A 21,279-nucleotide genomic window follows, 5' to 3' on the forward strand; every position below is an offset into this window, starting at 1 on the left:
GAATACATGAGTTAAGCTTACAAACACCCAGATTCACTCCCTACCCTTCAGAGGCCAACTCCTGAAAACTATATCACCTAGGCTTCTTTGTCAACTGTCTTCTGGCTGGATTTAGCCAATGGGATGCATTAGTGGGAGACTGTGGAGCAGAAGGAAGGGAAAGGCAGCTGTCTCCCTCTGGCCTCCACCTTGGGTGTCATTTTCGTGTTATTGGAAATGGCTCCATCTCCTTGGTCAGTCCAGCTCCCTCTCTGCAGTCTCTGTTGTGATTCCAGCTCCTGTCAGACACCTCTGACTCCTGGGTTTTATTAATCCCATCACCTCCTTGCATCCCTTGAGCTTTTGGGCATGCTGCATTTGCTAATATCTGTGTTGCTTTATGATTCTTTGTTTGGATTTTCAGCAACTCTATCAAATAATTAGTTCCCCATTAATTTCACTGTATCGAATATCTGATGTGGGCTGTTTTCCTGACTGCACTCTGACTCAGACAGCACACTAACAGCGTGTACATGGCCTTACAAATATCCCCAGCTGGTAAAAAAGGATATTCATTGGATTGACCTTATTCCCTGTGGACAGGTCTTTGTCATAAACCTGTGGCAGCAGGAGGCAGCTAGTACAGAATTTGGGAGCCCAAGTCCTGGCCAAGCATTATTTACCTGGCCAATAATGGGGAAGAACAGAGATTTGGAAGAACAGAACATATCTGCCTGGCAACCCCCAGCCATCCTTTAAAATCCAAATGTCTTCACTCTTGGTCACTGGCCTTTTTTCCTCCCACTTCCTTCAGGCTGAATCAGCTCCTCCCTCATCTGTATTCCCAAAAGAGTTTTCATAAGTATACTATAGCGCTTTTTTGCTTTGGAGTCACGTGTGGACCTATTTCCCCTATTAGTTTGCTGAGGGCAGAAACCTGGTCTCAGTCAGCTCTGTACTTTCAGTGCCTTGCTCAGAGTTCAATGCCTGGCACATAGAAGGCAATGACACAGTTTCACTGAATTCAGTGTTTCCCTAACCTGGCTGCATATTGGGATCACTTAGAAATATTTTTAACATGTTGGTTGTCCAGTCTTCACCCCAGGCTAATTAAATCAGCATCTCTGAAGACGGGGTCCTAAGCACTGGAATTTTTAAATGACTCCCTGGGTGAATTTTTGTGATTCTGGGATTATGAGCTGGTGATTTAGCTGATTGCTTTACCTTAGCACACTTCTTCTTGCTGATGAGTCCTGGCATAAAGCCCAAATTCCTCTACAATTTAATTCAATTAAGTAAATATGTTTGAGTGCCCACTCTGTGCCAGCCACTGTGCAAACAGACGCTTGCTACTTAAAGTGTGCCCTGTGAACCAGCAACATCAGCATCACCAGGGAACCTAGATATATGGAATGTCAGGCCCAGGCCTACTGAGTCAGAATCTGCATTTAACATGATCCCCAAATGATCTGCATGCACATTAAGGTCTAAGAAACAGTGCTGTAGATATCATGCAAATGTCCAGTTCCTTGCACACTGTGAATTTTCTTTTCTTTCTCAATCACTCTGCTTTACTTACTACCCTTAAAAAGGTGTCATATTATATTCTCTTCTCCAGCTAAAATGGACTGTCCCGTGTGAAGCAGGCTAAGATTAGGGAGGGATGAAATGAGATAGTGGATACAGGATTCCCTGGGTGTGGAGGGAAGAGGGAAGGTGTGGTTGGCCGTTGGAAAGATGGAAGCATTTCTTGGTACATTGAGGATCAGGATATGGGAGGTCTTTGGGATGGGATGTTTGGTAAGGATGACTCCTGTTTCTAATATTGCCAATTCCTTAGGAAAGATCCAGGTATACTAGAGGAATCCTCAGGCCTGTGTGTTGGAGGGCTGGAGCAGATCTGGTTGCCAGAGCAGGCTGGCATTAATGCCTTCCAAGATAGAGTAAATAAAGCAGCCTCTTTCACCTCATGGTCTTAGAACCAAGGAACAGAGGGAAATTTTTAAGGGCTGGCTCATTGGACATCACAAGTTACCCACAAAGATAACATTTAAAAAATTCTCTTAACTTCACAAATATTTAAAGGCTAATTCTCCTCACAGTGATTTCAGACTCTGTTGACTGCTATCTGTTGCCAGAGATGTGGTGCACACCTCAATCAAACACGTGTGTATGTGAATAACAAACACAACTTTCAGGGGCAATACTTTAAAGAATGGTGCCAATGTGATCTGTTGTTTTCTATTGTATTCTCCTAAAACTTATCATTGGATTGATTTCATCACTCAATAATGAATTGCAGCCCATAATTTGAAAAAACAATGTTTTCCACAGAATCACAGTAAATTTGCAAGGAAAGCAGTTGGACACATTCAGCTTGAACTTGTCAAGCTGACCCTACTCCTTTTAGCATAATTTAGCATGGAATCCTTACCTGGCTTCAAAGCTGTATGCTCTGGACACATACATGACTTCATCTTGCTAAGCCTCAATTCCCCATCTGAATGTGGGTATAATTTTATCCCCCCCCATTCATCCTCCCCACATCTCTCCCCTACCCGAGGACACCCCTGGCCATCCCACAGGTAGTAATAACTGCTAGGTCTCTGGACCCAAGGTGTTATGTGTGGTGATGGGCAGAGTACACCATCAGAGCCTGAGGATGAGGACAGCACCCTCAGGAGCATTGCAGCTCAGGAGGCAGATTTGGAAATGACAATATATAAAAATATAACCTCTACTCACTGGCACAGGAAGGAAAATGTTTCCTTCCATATTCAGATCTTTTTTACAACTTTATTAAGGTGAAATTGATATATAAAAAACTGCAAATATTTAATGTGCACAATTTGATGAATTCAGACATATGCATGCACCTGTGATACCATCACCACGATCAAGGTAATAAACATATTCATTACCTCCAAAAGCTTTCTAGTGTTCCTTGGCTTAGAAAAAAAGTTTTAGGATATCTGCAGAGAGAAAAAAGCAAGGACAGTAATATGGTTTGGCTGTGTCCCCACCCAAATGTCATCTTGAATTGTAACTCCCATAATTCCCACACGTTGTGGGAGGAACCCAGTGGGAGGTGATTGAATTATGAGGGCAGTTCTTTCCTGCGCTGTTCTCATGATAGTGAATGAGCCTCACGAGATCTGATGGTTTTAAAAATGGGAGTTTTCCAGCACAAGCTCTCTTCTTTTGTCTGCTGCCATATGAGACGTGCCTTTCACCTGCCACTGTGATTGTGAGGCCTCCCCAGCCACGTGGAACTGTAAGTCCAATAAACCTCTTTCTTCTGTAAATTGCGCAGTCTCGGGTATATCTTTATCAGCAGTGTGAAAACGGACTAATACAGGCAAATATTATAAAAGGTTACCAGCAAATATCAAATGTCATTGGCTTTACACAGTGAAGGTTTATTTCTTAATTATATCACAGTCTCGTGGGTGGCAGTAATGGCTCAGAGATCCAGGCTCTTGTTTTTTGTTTTTGTACAAATTTATGGGGCACATGTGCAGTTTTGTTACATGCATAGATTGCATGGTGGTCAGGTCAGGGCTTTTAGGTTATCTATCACCTGAATAATGTGCATTGTACCCATTAACTAATTTCTCATCATGCACCCCTCTCCTTCTGATCCAGGTTCCTTAATTCAAGGCTTGCACAGCCACTGCAAATGAGGAGAAAATCATGGGACAGTCACACTCAGACACCGACACCACTTCTGCTCACCTGATCAGCCTAACTGCAACGGTGGCTGGTAGGTAAGGAGGCCATGGTGTGGTGAGAGGAGGGTGAGTCCCTCACTACCTCACCTAGAGGTGAGGAAGAAGAGAAGGTGATGTAACCATTACCCTATCACCAAAAGCCAGCCCACTCACCAAGAAGGAAAAACACACCGAAGTTCCTTTATTATTAGCCATTGGATCTTAAATCCTACAAATGGTGTCAGTGGCATTCTTGCTTTGGCATTTTGACTTATTACTGAAAATAATGTGCTGAAAAGACCAAACCATGCCTCACTGACAGCCCCCTGAAAGCTGAGGTTTGCATGGAGAAGAGCTGTTGCATCCCACTCTAACTAGTTATATCTGTCTTTGACTCATGTTCCCCTACCCAGGGGGAGGTAATGGGTGGGAAGATGTGCACAGCTCAGCCCAACCCTTCCCTTATGCTGGAAAACCACTCCAGGCACTGGCAAAAGTGTTCTTGGAATTATCTTCCCTGATTATTAGCCTGTCTTTGTATACAACAGTCACGCGCACAAGATTTCTCTCCTCTGATTCAGTTAGGAAAGATATGGACTGTGCTTAAATCCAACATTGGCAAATCATATGTATGAATAAAAATTTGCATAAACACCCAAAATGGATGGAAAAATTAAATCATTCTGTCAAAGCAAACTTTGTTGTCTGGGTCTAAGATTTACAACTGCTGCCATCAACCATGAAGAGCTGGTCCACATGGCTCAGTGGCTATACCAGAACCCATGGCAAAATACCATCCAAATGACTTGTAATGTGTCATTCATAACTGTCTAGTCTTAGGCAATTTCACTGGGAGTATAAGATTTCTGTTAACATATGAATTAAAATTTCATTTTAACACTTGAAAGTATATCTGAAGTTAAAAAAATTTCCAACATTTAAGAAAATCTTGAAATTCTCATCTTACAGTCATTGCCTTGGTGAAACAGAACTAGGATTATTTCAAAGGAACTGTCAAAAGAGCTTTGAATTTTTTTTTTTTTTTTTTTTTTTGAGACAGGGTTTCGCTTTTATCCCCCAGGCTAGGGTAAAATGGGTGATCTGGGCTCACTGCAACCTCTACCTCCTGGGCTCAAGCGATTCTCTTGCCCCAGCCTCCTGAATAGCTGGGACAACAGGCACATGCTACTGTACCCGGCTTATTATTACTATTATTATTTTTTGAAGACAGGATCTCATTCTCTTAACCAGGCTGGAGTGCAGTGGTGCGATCTCCACCCACTGCAACCTCCGCTTCCCCAGTTCAAGTGATTCTCGTACCTCAGCTTCCTGAGTAGCTGGGGTTACAGGTGAGTGCCACTACACCCAGCTAATTTTTGTACTTTTAGTAAAGATGGGGTTTCACCATGTTGGCCAGGCTGGTTTTGAACTCCTGACCTCAAGTGATCTGCCTGCCTCAGCCTCCCAAAGTGCTGGGGTTACAGGTGTGAGTCACCGTGTCTGGCCTGAAATACATGCTATTTTTTTTTTTTTTTTTTGAGATGGAGTCTCACTTTCGTTGCCCAGGCTGGAGTGCAGTGGCACAATCTTGGCTCACCACAACTTCTGCCTCCTGAGTTCAAGCGACTCTCCTGCCTCAGCCTCCTGAGTAGCTGGGATTACAGGCACACACCACCATGCCTGGCTAATTTTTGTATTTTTAGTAGAGACGGGGTTTCACCATGTTGGCCAGGCTGGTTTCGAACTCCTGACCTCGGGTGATCCCCCACCTTGGCCTCCCAAAGTTCTGGGATTACAGTCATAAGCCACCATGTCCAGCCCATGCTTCCTTTTTAAAAAGAGCTTATCCTCAGAATCTAAAGCCATCATTGTCTGGGAGCCAGTGAGCTTCAGGGTTGCCACACATTTAAGGATGCTGTCATCAGATTCTTGTCAACTACAGCTGCCACTGTGTAGCAGTTACTAGACACAAAGCCTGGTCTCTGGTATAACTGCCTTGTCTTAGGGACAGGCAACTTTTAAAGACCCATGCCATGGGCATGGATTTTTTCTTAAAGTCTTGCTTTGTTGTAGTCTTGTGAAATCCATTCATCATGAAATGCCTGTGTCAATGAACTGAACATGGATGTTCCCCCCAAATTTGTATGTTGAAATCCTAACCCTAAGGTGATGATACTAGGAAGTGGGACCTTTGGAAGGTGATTAAGTCAGAAGGGTAAAGTCTCCATGAATGGGATTCATATTCTTGTAGAAGAAGGCCTAGAGAGTTCATTCACTGCTTCTACCACATGAGGACACAAAGAGAAGATGCCATCTCTGAACCAGGAAGAGGCCCTCACCAGACACCGAATCTGCTGGCACCTTGATCTTGGACCTCCCAGCCTCCAGAGCTGTGAGCAACAAATTTCTCCAGGCACAGGGAGATGCAATAGCCCTGAAGGCAGCCTGTTGGCAGCAACGTTAACCCCCCTCTAGAGCCTTGAACACAGTGCCTTTGGCTGACAAAACGTCTGGAAACATGGTACCATATCAGGGGAACCAGCCCCCGATATTTCAATGTAGGTTCTTTTCTATTTTCCCTGTCAGTCAGTCTGAGAAATAAAGGGAAAGAGTACAAAAGAGACAAATGTTAAACTGGGTGTCTGGGGGAGACGTCACATGTTAGCAGGTCCCATGATGCCCCCTGAGCCGTAAAACCAGCAAGTTTTTATTAGCAATTTTCAAAGGGGAGGGAGTGTACAAATAGGGTGTGGGTCACAGAGATCATATGCTTCAAGGGCAACAAAAGATCACAAGGCAGAAGGTCAGGATGAGATCACAAGGTCACGGTGAAACTAGAATTACTAATGAAGTTCCATGTCCTGCTGTGCACGCATTGTCATTGATAAACATCTTAACAGGTTCAAGAGCAGAGAACTGGTCTGACTAGAATTCGCCAGGCTGGAATTTCCTAATCCTAGCAAGCCTGGGGGTGCTGCAGGAGGCCAGGGTGTGTTTCATCCCTTATCTGCAACTACATAAGGCAGACACCCCCAGAGTGGCCATTTTAGAGGCCCCCCCTTGGAATGCATTCTTTTCCCAGGGCTGTTAATTATTAATATTCCTTACTGGGGAAAGAATTCAGCGATATTTCTCTTACCCGTTTTCAGTAATAAGAGAAATATGGCTCTGTCCTACCTGGCTCCCAGGCAGTCAGACCTAATGGTTATCTCCCTTGTTCCCTGAACATCGCTGTTATCCTGTTCTTTTTTCAAGGTGCCCAGATTTCATATTGTTCAAACACACATGCTTTACAAACAATTTGTGCAGTTAATGCAATCATCACAGGGTCCTGAGGTGACATACATCCTCAGCTTATGAAGACAACAGGATTAAGAGATTAAAGTAAAGACAGGCATAGGAAATTATAAGGGTATTGATTGGGGAAATGATAAATGTCCATGAAATCTTCACAATTTATGTTCAGAGATTGCAGTAAAGACAGGCATAAGAAATTATAAAAGTATTAATTTGGAGAACTAACAAATGTCCATGAAATCTTCACAATTTATATTCTTCTGTCACGGCTTCAGCAGGTCCCTCCATTCGGGGTCGCTGACTTCCCGCAACAGTACCACTTGCTCGTTTAAATCCTCCAAATCCAACTCTCTGAGTCTGGAACTGCATGGGAGGGGAGAAATAATCTGAATGGTTGTGGAGATTCTGCCTGGTGTTCTGCTGCTGAAATGAGCGGGGATCCTGAGAGCATCTCAGATAGTGAGCAGCTCACCACACTGACAGCCACCACCCCAGGACCCAGGCACACAGTATTATTTAAGTTGATATAGTATTAATTTTTCAATATGAACAGTGATAACAAACATAAAGCCATTGTTTAAAATTATGTAAAACATCCAACATAAAATAGAAGTTTCAAGTTCTTGGTAACAGTGACTCAAAATCACTAAGATTTATTAATCTGTCATGAAATAGATGCACATTTTGCTTTTGTGGAAATGAAATTCTTCAACAGTTTTAATGCATATGTGTTCCGTGATCTCTCTTTTTTTTTAAATAGAAATGATCGTTGCACTTGCCAGTTTTTCCTGCAACCTTGTAAATCTTAAGAAGTTTTAAAGTAACTTTAATTTTGAGAAGCTATGTTCTCCACTGGCAACTGTTACTGGCTAAGTTAAATATATGCTAAATAACTCAGAAATGAATTCAATAAATATTGCTGCCAGTATGCTGCAAGTCTGGTGGGAGTCAAAACATTAGTTCTGATTAAGAACTCATGTCTCTGTTGTTATGGGAAAAGGATTAATGCAAAGCAGCCCTGTCTAGATAAGAATTTGACCTTCTGCCCTCGAGAATTGTCATAGTATACGGACCATTAGCATAGACCCTCTACTGCCATCTGCTGGAAATCTGCCATAGTAAATATCAAAAAAATCCATGATGGCGAGACTGTGTGGGACACCTCTTAAGAAGGTCCCTTTTGGGCAGTGCACAACTAGAGCAACCATATGTGGCATTCCTGAATATGGTCATTAAAAACAAGCTGACTCCTTCCTCTGGGTCCCAGCCAAAGAGTGATTAATCTGCTCCACTGAAGGGAATACTGGTTATGGAGGACCTAACCAGACTGTATGCAGAGGGCAATTCAAGAGATTTCCTATGGTAATTTGACTCCTTTTTTTTTTTCCCTTTTTGAGACAGAGTCTCACTCTGTCGCCCTGGCTGGAGTGCAGTGGTGTGATTTGAGCAATATCTGCCCCTCTGGTTCCAGCAATTCTCCTGCCTCAGCCTTCTGAGTAACTGGGATTACAGGCACCGGCCAACACACTCGGCTAATTTTGTATTTTTAGTAGAGATGGGGTTTCACCATGTTGTCCAGGTTGGTCTTGAACTCCTGACCTCAGGTGATCCACCCGCCTCAGCCTCCCAAAGTGCTGGGATTATAGGTGTGAACCACTGTGCCTGGCCCAGTTTTGACAACTTTTGATCACCTCCTTACCCAGCACTTATATAAGGGGTGACTCAGTTTTCCTGGCATATTTAGCTGGCAGAAAATATGACTGACTCTATTATATGTATATGAAATAGCATCAAATTTGAGAGCAAATATGAACACATGAAAGGAAGCTGTGGAATTATGTGAATTCTGAGGGTTTTCTTAGCTGATTTTAGTTTGCATGGACAACTAGATATCTATGTTGAGACTGTTCCCTTTCCAGAGAGCAGAGTTGTCACTGGGAAGTGGCCACCTAGTCAAGGATCACAATTTCCCCTCCCTCTTCTCCACTCACCCCCGCTTGCATCTAGATGTGACAAGCTTTCACCAATAGAAGTGACACGTGTCTCTTCTACAAGGTGAATATGAAGCAGATGTACCTTTTCCGTCTCCCCTGCCCTGCCTGCAGGCTGCCTGCAGAGCTCTGCACTCTGAGGGAAGGGCAAAGCTGAAAAATAGTGCCTGGAGCCCTGCCATCTGGGAGCACTCATACTGCACTGTTGCTGAGTGAGAACCTTGCATTGCATCAAGCCACCAAATGCTGGGAGGTTATTCATCACAGTGGCTAGCATTATCTTAATTAATATGATTTGCTATTAATGCATTTAACGCATTTTGTTGGCCAGTAAATGACTAGTAATACCATGGAGCAAAAGTTACAGAAACTTTTATGGAAGAAAAATGAAAAAAATTGAAGCCATTACTTTTTTCTGAAAATTGGCAAAAGACTGCTCTTCCTAAATTTCAAAGCAAAGTATTTGTGTGACTCACACACGTATTCCATGGAACATGGCTTTGAGAACCCCTGAACAGGCTTTTTGGAAGGCTCCTTTCTGCTCACTCTTTCAGAAGAACAGCATCTAAGGTGGTGGGTACAGGTCGTGGCAAACTCCACCTTTGCCAGGCCTCTCTCTGAATACCCTTATTATTGCAGGTGTTCACCCTCACATGATCCAAGGATAGAATGTGAGGGCCTGGGACCTCTCCAAAGTCTTCTTTCCTTTTTTTTTTTTTTTTTTTGAGACAGAGTTTTGCTCTTGTTGCCCAGGCTGGAGTGCAATGGCACTATCTCGGCTCACTGCAACATCCGCCTCCCAGGTTCAAGCGATTCTCCTGCCTCAGCTTCCCAAGTAGCTGGGATTACAGGTGTGCGCCACCACACCCTGCTAATTTTGTATTTTTAGTAGAGACGGGTTTTCTCCATGTTGGTCAGGCTGGTCTCAAAGTCCCAACCTCTGGTGATCTTGGCCTTGCGAAGTGCTAGGATTACAGGTATGAGCCACTGTGCCAGCCCAAAGCCTACTTTTCTATAAAGATGAACATATTTGGCTGGGAGCAGTGGTTCACGCCTGTAATCCCAGCATTTTGAGAGGCTGCAGCGGGCAGATCGCTTGAGCCCAGGAGTTCGAGACTAGCCTGGGCAACATGGTGAAACCCCGTCTCTACAAAAAATAAAAAAAAAAATAGCGGGGCATGGTGGCATGTGCCTGTGGTCCTAGCTATTTGGGAGACTGAGGTGGGGGTGAGAGGATCCTTTGAGTCCAGGAGGTCGAGGCTGCAGTGAGCCATGATCATGCCACTGCTCTCCACTCTCCAGCCTGGGTGACAGAGTGAGACCTTGTCTCAGAAAACAAACAAACAAACAAACAAAACATATTTCAGGAGATGAGGTGATGAGAAAGAAGTGCCACAGTATGCTGGAATCTAAATAGAAATTAAAAAAAAAATCCCAGATCAGAATAACCTCATTAATAAGCCCAAGTATTTACATCCCACCCAGATATTTGGCTTCTCTGGAGCTCAGGACCAATCTCATAAGGTTCTCCTTGTCTATCGCTGATTAAGGAAATTCTCCAGCTTCTTTGCTCTGATTTAGCATTATTGTTAGTGAACCAGGGCAGGGTTTCACTGTTTATTAATTGATTCAGTCTCTCACCACTAAATTCAAGATTAATAGACTCATTGAATAGTAACATTAATATAGCCTTTGACTCTACAGCACTAGCATTTGAAACCACCACATCAAAGTGGCTATCTTAACATAGATGCCTACCTATCACTTAGTTTTAATTTCTAGGCACGTAGCCTAAGTATTTAAATGCACCAACAAAAGCTCATCTTCTAATTTTATTACAACAAACTCACTGCTAGAAACCATGAAAGAACACACTACTGATTATAGCAGGACCCAGAATTTGGGGATCATAAATTTTACACACTAGGGGAAGAGTATTTCAAAAAAGAATACTGAATTACAAATTCAAAACCATAAACAAAAGTATTTATTTAGACCAAGAAAAATCACACTGTATTATAAATTTAAAATGCCACAAACATCCCAAAATCCAGAACAATACTTTATTAGTATTTTATTACTATTTTATTAGTCAAGTGGTTAATACAATGTTTGCTACATTTTTTGGCTGTCAACTCTGATCACTTCTTCATATAGCAACAATCCATATAATTTTTGACAGAGAGAGTAGAAAAGAAATTGTGTCTTTCCTCTAGAATTTTTCATCCGAAATTGTGTTTTTTTAATTACTGCTGCTTCAGAAAGGTTTATTTTGGCTCCACAACTCATCATTGGTAAATGTATGTATTAAATACATTTTGAGAATTGCTGTTAAATTTGGAGACCCGTCTATCAATTTTGTTCCCTCTATGAACTAGCCTAGCTGTAGTCATTATTTGTAGCCCCACTGCACATTTGTGAACTTCAAAACACTGGAATTCTGACTAATTTCATGTGATTCTCATCAAAAAAGGAAAATATTATGATGTACTTAAAATTGTACTTGTTGCATTATCAAGCATATTTCTGATTTCTGACATGCATTCCATCTGACTAGGTGTTGATGATAACTGCTTACAATTTTACATGTCTAATGGCTGGAAAAATTTTTTACAGAGTAACTTCTGACTGTGTGTTGCAGATAAGAAGTTGTGCTCAGGCCGGGCGCAGTGGCTCACGACTAATCCCAGCACTTTGGGAGGCCAAGGTGGGTGGATCACCTGAGGTTGGGAGTTCGAGACCAGCCTGACCAACATGGAAAAACCCCATCTCTATTAAAAATACAAAATTAGCTGGGTGTGGTGGCGCATGTCTGTAATCCCAGCTACTCAGGAGGCTGAGGCAGGAGAATCGCTTGAACCTGGGAGACGGAGATTGCCGTGAGCCGAGATCGCGCTATTGCACTCCAGCCTGGGCAACAAGAGCGAAACTCCGTCTAAAAAAAAGAAGTTATACTTAAAGCTACAGAGTAAGGTAATGTTAGTGCAATCATCCTCCAAGTACCCACACACACACAGGCATGTTAGGTCAAGTTCATGTCATGGTACAAGCACTGAACCTACACGTTTGAGCCACAGTGTTGGGTGAGCCAGCACAATAACTGCTAGGAACATCCTCAGATGCCATCTCTACACTGTGGTGGCTCACAATAACATTGCTATCCTGTTGTATTTTAACTATTCAAATATATATGTATTTGATATATATAAATATACATATTTAATTCAGCAAGCAATTGAGTTAGGTGTAAGTTGGAAAGATTCAGATAACATACTTGCAGATAGTTTCAAGTTCTTCATACCAGTGCTTCTCAAATGCTAATGGACAACACGAATCCCCTGGGGTCTTGTCAAAATGCACATTCTGACTCAGTAAGTCTAGGGTGGGCCCAAGATTCTGCATTTTTCTAACAAGATCCTAGGTGAACTTGATGCTGCTAGTAAAGTGACCTCACTCTGAGTAGTGACCTTGTTGGTTTTGGGGATTTTCTTAAAATTACTTTAGAAACTCTATGGATCAAAATGCTTCTTCACAATACGTAAGCTTGAAGTTTATTTTTTATAAAATTCAGCCAGCTGACTAATGCTGTCTGTTTTTCACAAGACTGGCTTTAGTCATTTAAGGTGAAGAGTCACACTATAGCAGAGAAAAGTTCAGCTTTCGGATAAAGAACAAGAATAAATAGCAAGTGGCATCCTCCCGCCCCTCAACATAAGCAGCCGTGACTGCCAAGGTGGGAGAGAAAACAGTATCTGAAAACACCCTGATCCCCTCCCACCTTCACTCTGCAGTTGACACCCTGTGGCCATTATCAGGATAAGCTACAAGAGGGAACTTACTTCTCTGGAGTCATCCATTTGTTCCAGATTCAAACCAACTTTAGCTTTGATCTGCTTTTCTCCTTAAAACAATCCAACAAACAATCGTGGCTGTTCCTGTGACTTGAGTTAAACAGTGTGGGTTTCTGTTATGTTTGTTTGTTTTTACTCAAGTCTTAATTTGTAACCATTTCTCCTTTTTTTTTTTTTTTTTTTTTTTTTTTGAGAGGGAATGTTGCTCTGTCAGCCAGGCTGGAGTGCAGTGGTGCAATCTTGGCTCACTGCAACCTCCACCTCCCAGGTTCAAGTGATTCTCCTGCCTCAGCCTCCCGAGTAGCTGGGACTACAGGCACCCGCCACCACACCTGGCTAATTTTTGTATTTTTAGTAGAGACAGGGTTTCACCATGTTGGGCAGGCTGGTCTCGAACTTCTGACCTTAGGTGATCTGCCCACCTCGGCCTCCCAATGTGCTGGGATTACAGGCGTGAGCCACAGCACCTGACTGACTCTATGTCTTTTTATTGGAGATTTTAGTTCATTCACATTCAATGTTATTATTGATAAGTAAGACTTACTCTTGCCATTTTGTTACTTGTTTTACTGGTTGTTTTTGTGGTCTTCTCTTCATTTCTCCCTTCCTGTTTTCCTTTTAGTGAAGGTAATTTTCTCTGATGGTATGTTTTAATTTCTTGCCTTTAATTTTGTGTGCATTTGTTGTATGTTTTTTGACTTGAGGTTACCATGAGGCTTGCATTATATATATAATCCATTATTTGAAACTGGTGACAACTTAACACCGATTGCATAAACAAACAAATGAGCAAAGGGAAGACGAATGAAAAGTCTGCACTTTAACTTCATCCTCTCGCTTTTAAACTCTTTGTTGTTTTTATTTATATCTTTTTATGCTATGTCTTGAAAAGTTGTTGTAGTTATTATTTTTGATAGGTTCATCTTTTAATCTTTCTATTCAAGATATGGGTAGTTTACACATTAAAATTACAGTGTTATAATATTCTGTGTTTTTCTGTATACTTACTGTTACCAGTGAGTTTTGGACCTTCAGGGTCCTTCTTCTTGCTAATTAATGTCCTTTTCTTTCAGATTGAAGAACTCCCCACCAACCCTTTTTTTTTTTTTAAGGCAGGGTCTCACTCTGTCACCCAGGCTGGAGAGTGGTGGCACGATCTTGGCTCACTGCAACCTCTGCCTCCTGGGTTCAAGGTATTCTCCTGCCTCAGCCTCCTGAGTAGCTGGTATTAAAGGTGTGCACCACCACACCCAACTTATTTTTTGTATTTTTAGTAGAGATGGGGTTTCACTATGTTGGCCAGGCTGGTCTCAAACTCCTGACCTCAGGTGATCCACCCACCTCGGCCTCGCAAAGTGCAGGGATTACAGGCATGTGTCACCATGCCCGGCTAATTTTTTGTATTTTTAGTAGAGATAGGGCTTCACCATGTTGGCTAGGCTAGTCTTGAACTCCTGACCTTAGGTGATCCATCCACCTTGGCCTCCCAAAGTGCTGCAATTACAGGTGTGAGCCACCGTGGCTGGCTGAAGAACTCCCTTTAGCCTTTCTTGTAGAACAGATATGGGGTTGATGAAATCCCTCCGCTTTTGTTTGTCTGGGAAAGTCTTTATTTCTCCTTCATGTTTGAAGGATATTTTTGCTGGATATACTATCCTAGAATAAAAGTTGTTTTTTTTTTTCCTTTAGCACTTCAAATATGTCAGGCCATTTTCTCCTGGCCTATAACGTTTCTGCTGAGAAGTCTGCTGCCAGATGTATTAGAGCTCCACTGTATGCTATTTGTTTCTTTTCTCTTGCTGATTTTAGGATCCTTACTTTATTCTTGACCTTTGGGAGTTTGATATTAAATGTCTTGAAATGTTATTTGGGTTAAATCTGCTTCATGTTCTATAACCTTCTTGTACTTGAATATTGTCTCTTTCTTTAAGTTTTGTAAGTTCTCTGTTATTATCCCTTTGAATAAACTTTCTACCCTGATCTCTCTACCTCTTCCTTAAAACCAGTAACTCTTAGATTTGCCCTTTTGAAGCTACTTTCTAGATCTTGTTGGTATCCTCCATTGTTTTTTATTCTTTTTTCTTTTGTCTCTTCTGTGTATTTTCAAGTAGCCTATCTTCAAGCTCACTAATTCTTTTTTCTGCTAAGAGACTCTGAAGCATTCTTCAGTATGCCATTTGCATTTTTCAGCTCCAGTATTTCTGCTTGATTCTTTTAAATTATCTCATTATCTGCTAAATGTATCTGATAGGATTTGGAATTCCTTCTCTGTGTTGCCTTTGATTTTGTTGAGCTGCCTCAAAACAGCCATTTTGAATCCTCTGTCTGAAAGTTCACATATTTCTGTGTCTCTGGAGTTGGTCACTCGTGCCTTATGTAGTTTGTTTGGTGAGGTCATGTTTTCCTGGATGGGCTGGATGCTTGTGGATGTTTGCTGATGTCTGGGTATTGAAAAGTTAGGTATTTATTGTAGTCTTCATAGTCTGGGTTTGTTTGTATCTGTCCTTCCTGGGAAAGCTTTGCAGGTATTTGAAGGAACGTGGGTGTTGTGATCTAAGTCTTTTTCTGGTCACTGCAGCCATATCTGCTTTAGGGGGCACCCCAATCCCGGGAATGCTGTGGTTCTTGCAGACTCTTAGATGTATCACCTTGGTGGTCTCAGGTAAGTTCTGGGAGAATTCCCTGGATTCCCAGGCAGAGACTTTTGTTCTCTTTGCTTACTTTCCTTCATACAAACAGAGTCTCTCTCTTTCTCTTTTTGTCTCTGTGCTGAGCTGCCTGGGGCTGGGGAAAAGGTGACACAAGCACCTCTGTGGCCACCATCACTGGGACTGTGCTGGGTTAGACCTGAAGCCAGCACAGTACTTGGTCATGCCCAAGGCCTCCAGTGACCACTGCCCGGCTACCACCTATATTCACTCAAGGCCCAAGGGCTCTACAATCAGCAGATGACAAATACAGGCAGGTTTGTGTCTTTCCCTTCAGGGCTATGAGTTCTTCCTAGCCCCAGGTGGGTCTGAGATGCCATCTGATAGCCAGGGCCTGGAGTCAGAAACCTTAGGAGTCTACCTGATGCTTTATTCTACTGTGGCTGAACTGGCACTCAAGCCACAAGATAAAGTCCTTCCCCTTCTTCCCTCCCTCTCTTCCCTCCCATTTCCTCAAGTAGAGGAGTCTGTCCTCATGGCGACCACTGCCCTAGGCCCATGGCAATTACTGCCTGGCTACTGCCTATGATGTTCACTCAAGGCCCAAGGGCTCTTCAGTCAGCCTGTGGGGAATGCTGTCGGTCCTGAGTCTCTCCCTTCAGGGCAGTAGGCTTCCCTCTGGCCCAGGGGAGGTCCAGAAATACTGTCCAGGAGCCAAGGCCTACAACTGGGTACTCAGGAGCTCACTTGGTGCTCCACGCACCTGTGGCTGAGCTAGTGCCCAAGCGGCAAGACAAAGTCCCCTTTACTCTTCCCTCCCTTTTCCTCAAACAGAAGGAGTCTCTCCCCATAGCCGTCATAGCTGGGAATGTGCTGGGTCACACTTGAAGCCAGCACAGCTCTGAGTCTTGCCCAAGGCCCTTGGTGAGCACTGCTTGGCTACCACTACTTATTATTCAGGGCCCAGGGGCTCTTAGTCAGCAGGTGATTAATTCTGCCAGGACTGAATCTTTCTCTTCAAGACAGCAGGTTCCCTTTTGGCCCAGGGGGTGTTTAGGATGTCATCTGGGAACTAGGGCTTGGAATGGGGGCCTCATGACTCTGCCTAGTGCTCTATTCTACTATGGCTGAGCTGGTATTCACATTGCAAGACAAAATCCTCTTTACTCTCCTGTGTCCTCTCCTCAAGAAGAGAGAAAGAGTCTCTCCTGGAGCTGCAGGCTGCACTGCATGGGGTTAGAGGGGGAATGATGTGAGCACTCTCTTGGCTGCCTCCGCTGATACCTTACTAGGTTGCATGCACTCCAAGTCCACTGGCTCCGAGTCCAGCACAGCACCAGGACTTGCCCAGGAATTGCAGTCCATGCAGCCTAGACTGCCTTCCAAGTTTACTTAGCACCCCAGAGCACTTTAGCCCACAGTGGCAGGGCTTGCTGGAACTCAAGTTCTGACTGCTGGGATGGACAATTTGCCTGGCTGGGGCTGGTCTAAATCCCTTCATGGGTGTCAGCTGGGTTCTGCCCTGCGTTGCTTTCTGCTATGACAGGGCAGCACTGAGCTCCAATGCAAAGTCCCACAATCACTGCACTCTCCCCACCGCAAGCACACAGATTCTCTCTTCTTGCCATGCAGCTGCTGCTGAGGGATAGGGGAGGAGTGGTGTGGGCAACTCAAGACTGTCTTTCCTACCCTCTTCAGTGTCTCTTTCCTTAATATGATGTTAAAACCAGTACTGTGATTGCTTACTTGATTTTTGGTTCTTATGAAGGTGATTTTGTGTGTGGGTAGTTGTTCAATTTTGCATTCTTGTGTGTGTGTGTGGTGGGGCAACAATCACTGGAGGCTTCTATTTGGCTATCTAGCTCTGCCCCCTCCTCATCAACTTTGCAACTAGTTGTTTTGACATCCATTTTATATGATTGCCTAGATCCAATATTCTATGAGATATTTTTTAGTTGGAATTATTCTATAAAGACAGAAGTTTCCAGCTGGGAATGGTGCCTCATGCCTATAATCTCAGCACTTTGGGAGGCAGAGGTGGGAGTATTGCTTGATCCCAGAAGTTCAAGACCAGCGTGGGCAACATAGTGAGATCCTGACTCCACAGAAGAAAAGAAAAATAACTTTCCTTCCTCAATTGTTTAGGTTACTCTGAAATCTAGTTTTTGTATATGAAAGTCAGCATAACTGCTTGATTCTTTCCCTTTGACAATTTTTGGAATAAGCTGTAATGATGAACATTAAAAATATATTTGACTTAGTACATGCAATTGCAGTTATTTTTCTTTGTGGTGCTCAAATTCTCCCATCTTTGGCCAGTGGAAGTGCATTCAAATTGGATTCTATTTTCTACTGACATAATCTCAGTGTCTTTGATAATTCCCTTGCTTTCTGGCAAAACAAAATGTTTTGGGTTCATCTTGGTTCCTTTAAATGTAAAATTGTATTTAGAGACTACAACCTGGGTGCTATGGGCACTCATTGCTACTGAGTTATTGTTCTGAGCTTTTTCAGTGAGCAGAGTACTTGGCCTTATGTCAATATTTTCCCAGGATTTCTGGTCTTCTGAGGTTCTCCTCTTGTAGATTGCTCAGGAAGGGATCATGAAAACAATACTCCTGAGTTTTTGCATGTTTATAACTGTTTATCTGCAGCCTTTCTACCTCAAGGCCAGTTTGGTTGGACGTAAAATCTGTGGCTCATATTTTTTGTCTTTGAATATCATGCATGTGTTATTTCATTGTCTTCTAGCATGAAGTGCTATTTTATAAAAGTCTGAAGGCAATCTGATATTACCCCCTTGTAAGTGACTTTGTCTTTTTGCTTGAATGTCAAAAACGTTTTTTTCTTTTCTTTTGGAGTCTATAAGTTTTACTATTATATGTCTCAGTGCCAGTTTTCTGGCTCAATTTTCCAGAATGCAGAATGTGTCTTCAATATCTAGTTCAAGCTAATATTTATTTCAGGAACTTTTCTTAAATGATAAGTTTTAGTGTTGTGCTCTATTCCTGTGCTTTGGTACTTGTTTGGGATTCTTATTAACATGCTAGATCTTTGTTGTTTATTCTCCATCACTTTTCTCACAAATTCTTTTTATCTTTTTCATTTCTTTTCGATTAAAAAAAAGCATTTTGGGAGCAGTTTTAGGTTAACAGCAAAATTCCCATATACCTGCAACATACTTCATATTTTTGAAAGTGGTATCAAAGGTGCATTTGCTGTGACAGATGAACCTACACTGACACATTTTTCTCTTGAAGTCCATAGTTTACATTGGTGTTCACTCTCGGTGTTGAACATTCTGTGGGTTTTGACAAAGGTATAACAACATATATTTACCACTACAGTATCATACAGAGTATTTTCAGTGCCCTGAAACTCTCTACGCTCCACCTGTTTATCCTTCTACCCCCCCAACCCCTGGCAACCACTAATTTTTTTTTACTTTTACCATAATTTTGTCCTTTCCCAAATGTCATATTCGGAATATCTTTTTTGATTTTTAAGACATTTTTCCTTTCCATCTTTGATTTCTCTTAAAACATTGCTTACTATGTTTATTTGCTCTTGTGTTCCTTTTAATTCAGTTTTTGAAATTTTTTTTGTTCTTTTATTTCTAGTACTTTTCTGAGTTCTGTTACAGCTCTTGTCAAATCTTCCTTTTCCTCAATCACCTCATCCTTGATTCTGGTTTATGCTGTTTTTTTTTTAATAGCATCTATCATTCTCTTAATTTCTTTTGGCTGGTTTTGAAATGATGAGTCAGTTTACATCCGTTCTGTGGGCATGTCTTTCTGGTGGGTTTCATTATCTGCAGAGATGTTATACTCCATCTGATTCTTCCTCACTGTCTTTTTAATAAAGACTTTGCATGGAATTTGAGGGTGCATCTTTTCTGTTGCTCATCTTCTAAGTGAGTTGAATGTGCTTATACTTTAGAGAGAAGAGATGGAGCATGATTTACTTTTTTCTAACTTCATAGTTCTCTAATTCTCTCTTCGGCTGTTTTCTCAAAGTGATAAAAATATATATGAAGTAGTGCTACCTCCTCTGTTTCTCTACCCTCTTTTATCTAAACGTTTTCTTTCCTTTGTCACTACTGTTTCTGTCCTGTGATCAATTTGGATTTTACTCCAAATTGTCTCTCAGTGAGGGGTTTTGTCTTAGAAGGAAGCTTCTTTCATACTAGAAGAAAACACAGGGTAAATCCTCCATGACATTGATCTGGGAAATTATTTTTAAAGATGTGAACCCAAAAACACAGACCACAAAAGCAAAAATAGACAAATAGGATTACATTAAACTAAAAAGCTTCTGCACAGCCAAGGAAACAATCAGGAGTGAAGAGACAACCTACAGAATGAGAGAAAATATTTGCAAACCATACATTGATAAGGGTTAATATCTAAAATATATAAGGAACTCAAACAACTCAATAGCAAGCAAACAAATAACCCAATGTAAAAATGGGCAAAGGATCTGAATAGATGTTTCTCAAATAAAGAAAGAAGCTTTATTCTGTGAACATCCAGAGTGTGCAGCACCGAGAGTGTCCCTGCACATCAATCTTGCAGCATCATTGTCAATTTGCTGTCACCCACAAATTGATCCCTGCAGAATCTCCCTTAATTCCAGCTGTTCTCAGACAGGCTCTCCATGCTTTTTAGTGAGCACCTGTTGGTGATTTGGGTGTTTTCATATCCTCAGGGATGTCAGATGTTGTCTGTGGATCTTTAGATTTGCTATCTTATTTGCTGTGTTTTATGTGAGGACTTAGAGAGCCCAACAAACTACACTGCCACCACCACCATTTTTCCAGAATCTCAAAAATCTTAATGAAGTTTCTACCATAATAATAATACATATTCTTTAATTGTTACATTGCCTTCCTCTCTCTGATCTTCCTGCCTCCCACTTATCAGAATCCTTGTGATTATATCAGGTCCCCTTGGAAAATCCAGGATAACTTTCCCACCTCAACCTCCTTACTGTAATCCCATTCACATGACCAGTTGATATTGACATTATGTTCCCCCATGGCAGTGTAGAGGCTGCTGGATCCTTGGCTCCAGTTCTGAGTGCAAGATCCATCAATAAGGCTTTACATCCTGGGGTGGAAAGTATCGAATAATCTACATATATGATCTGGAATCCTTCTGTAAAAAATATGTGTCCTTTCTCCCTCATTAATTTATTTATTCAATCATTCATTTATGGCATAGACTCATGGACTTTTATACTTTGGGATATAGTCTAATACTAAATTTTAAAATTTTGTTTTTCAAATGGCTTCAGTTTTGGCCATTGGGAGCTCTTTCAGGTTGGTTGCTGTGTCCCTCTAATTTACTTCCATCATTGTGTGTGTGTGTGTGTGTATGTAGAAAGCCCTATTGCCACTTGCCCCCCAACATTGTGCTTTTTGAGTACTTTCTGGCACTACAAGACACTCCATGCTCATGGTATATTTTCCCCGTCTCAGCCCTAGAATCAGCCCTGGTTCCTTTTATTGGAGAAAGATATTTGGAAACCAAGATCTGGGTGCTTGGTGTGCTCTTTGTAATAGGTATCACTGCCAAGCCTTCTTGGTACACAGAGTTAGAAATATATCTATGTATACCAACATATATATACATATACACACACACACACACACACCTACAATCATTTCTGCATCTGTCTACCTGGATATATAAATAAACGTGAGTTCATTCTAATGTCTGATTTCAATCCAGTACCACAGGGTTCATTCTGATCTTGTGTGGTCTTATTTGTAACTTCTTTTTCTGACTATGATAAATCTGGC

This window comes from Pan troglodytes, chromosome 12 (genome assembly GCF_028858775.2).
Source record: "Pan troglodytes isolate AG18354 chromosome 12, NHGRI_mPanTro3-v2.0_pri, whole genome shotgun sequence".
In the NCBI taxonomy this organism is placed as follows: Eukaryota; Metazoa; Chordata; class Mammalia; order Primates; family Hominidae; genus Pan; species Pan troglodytes.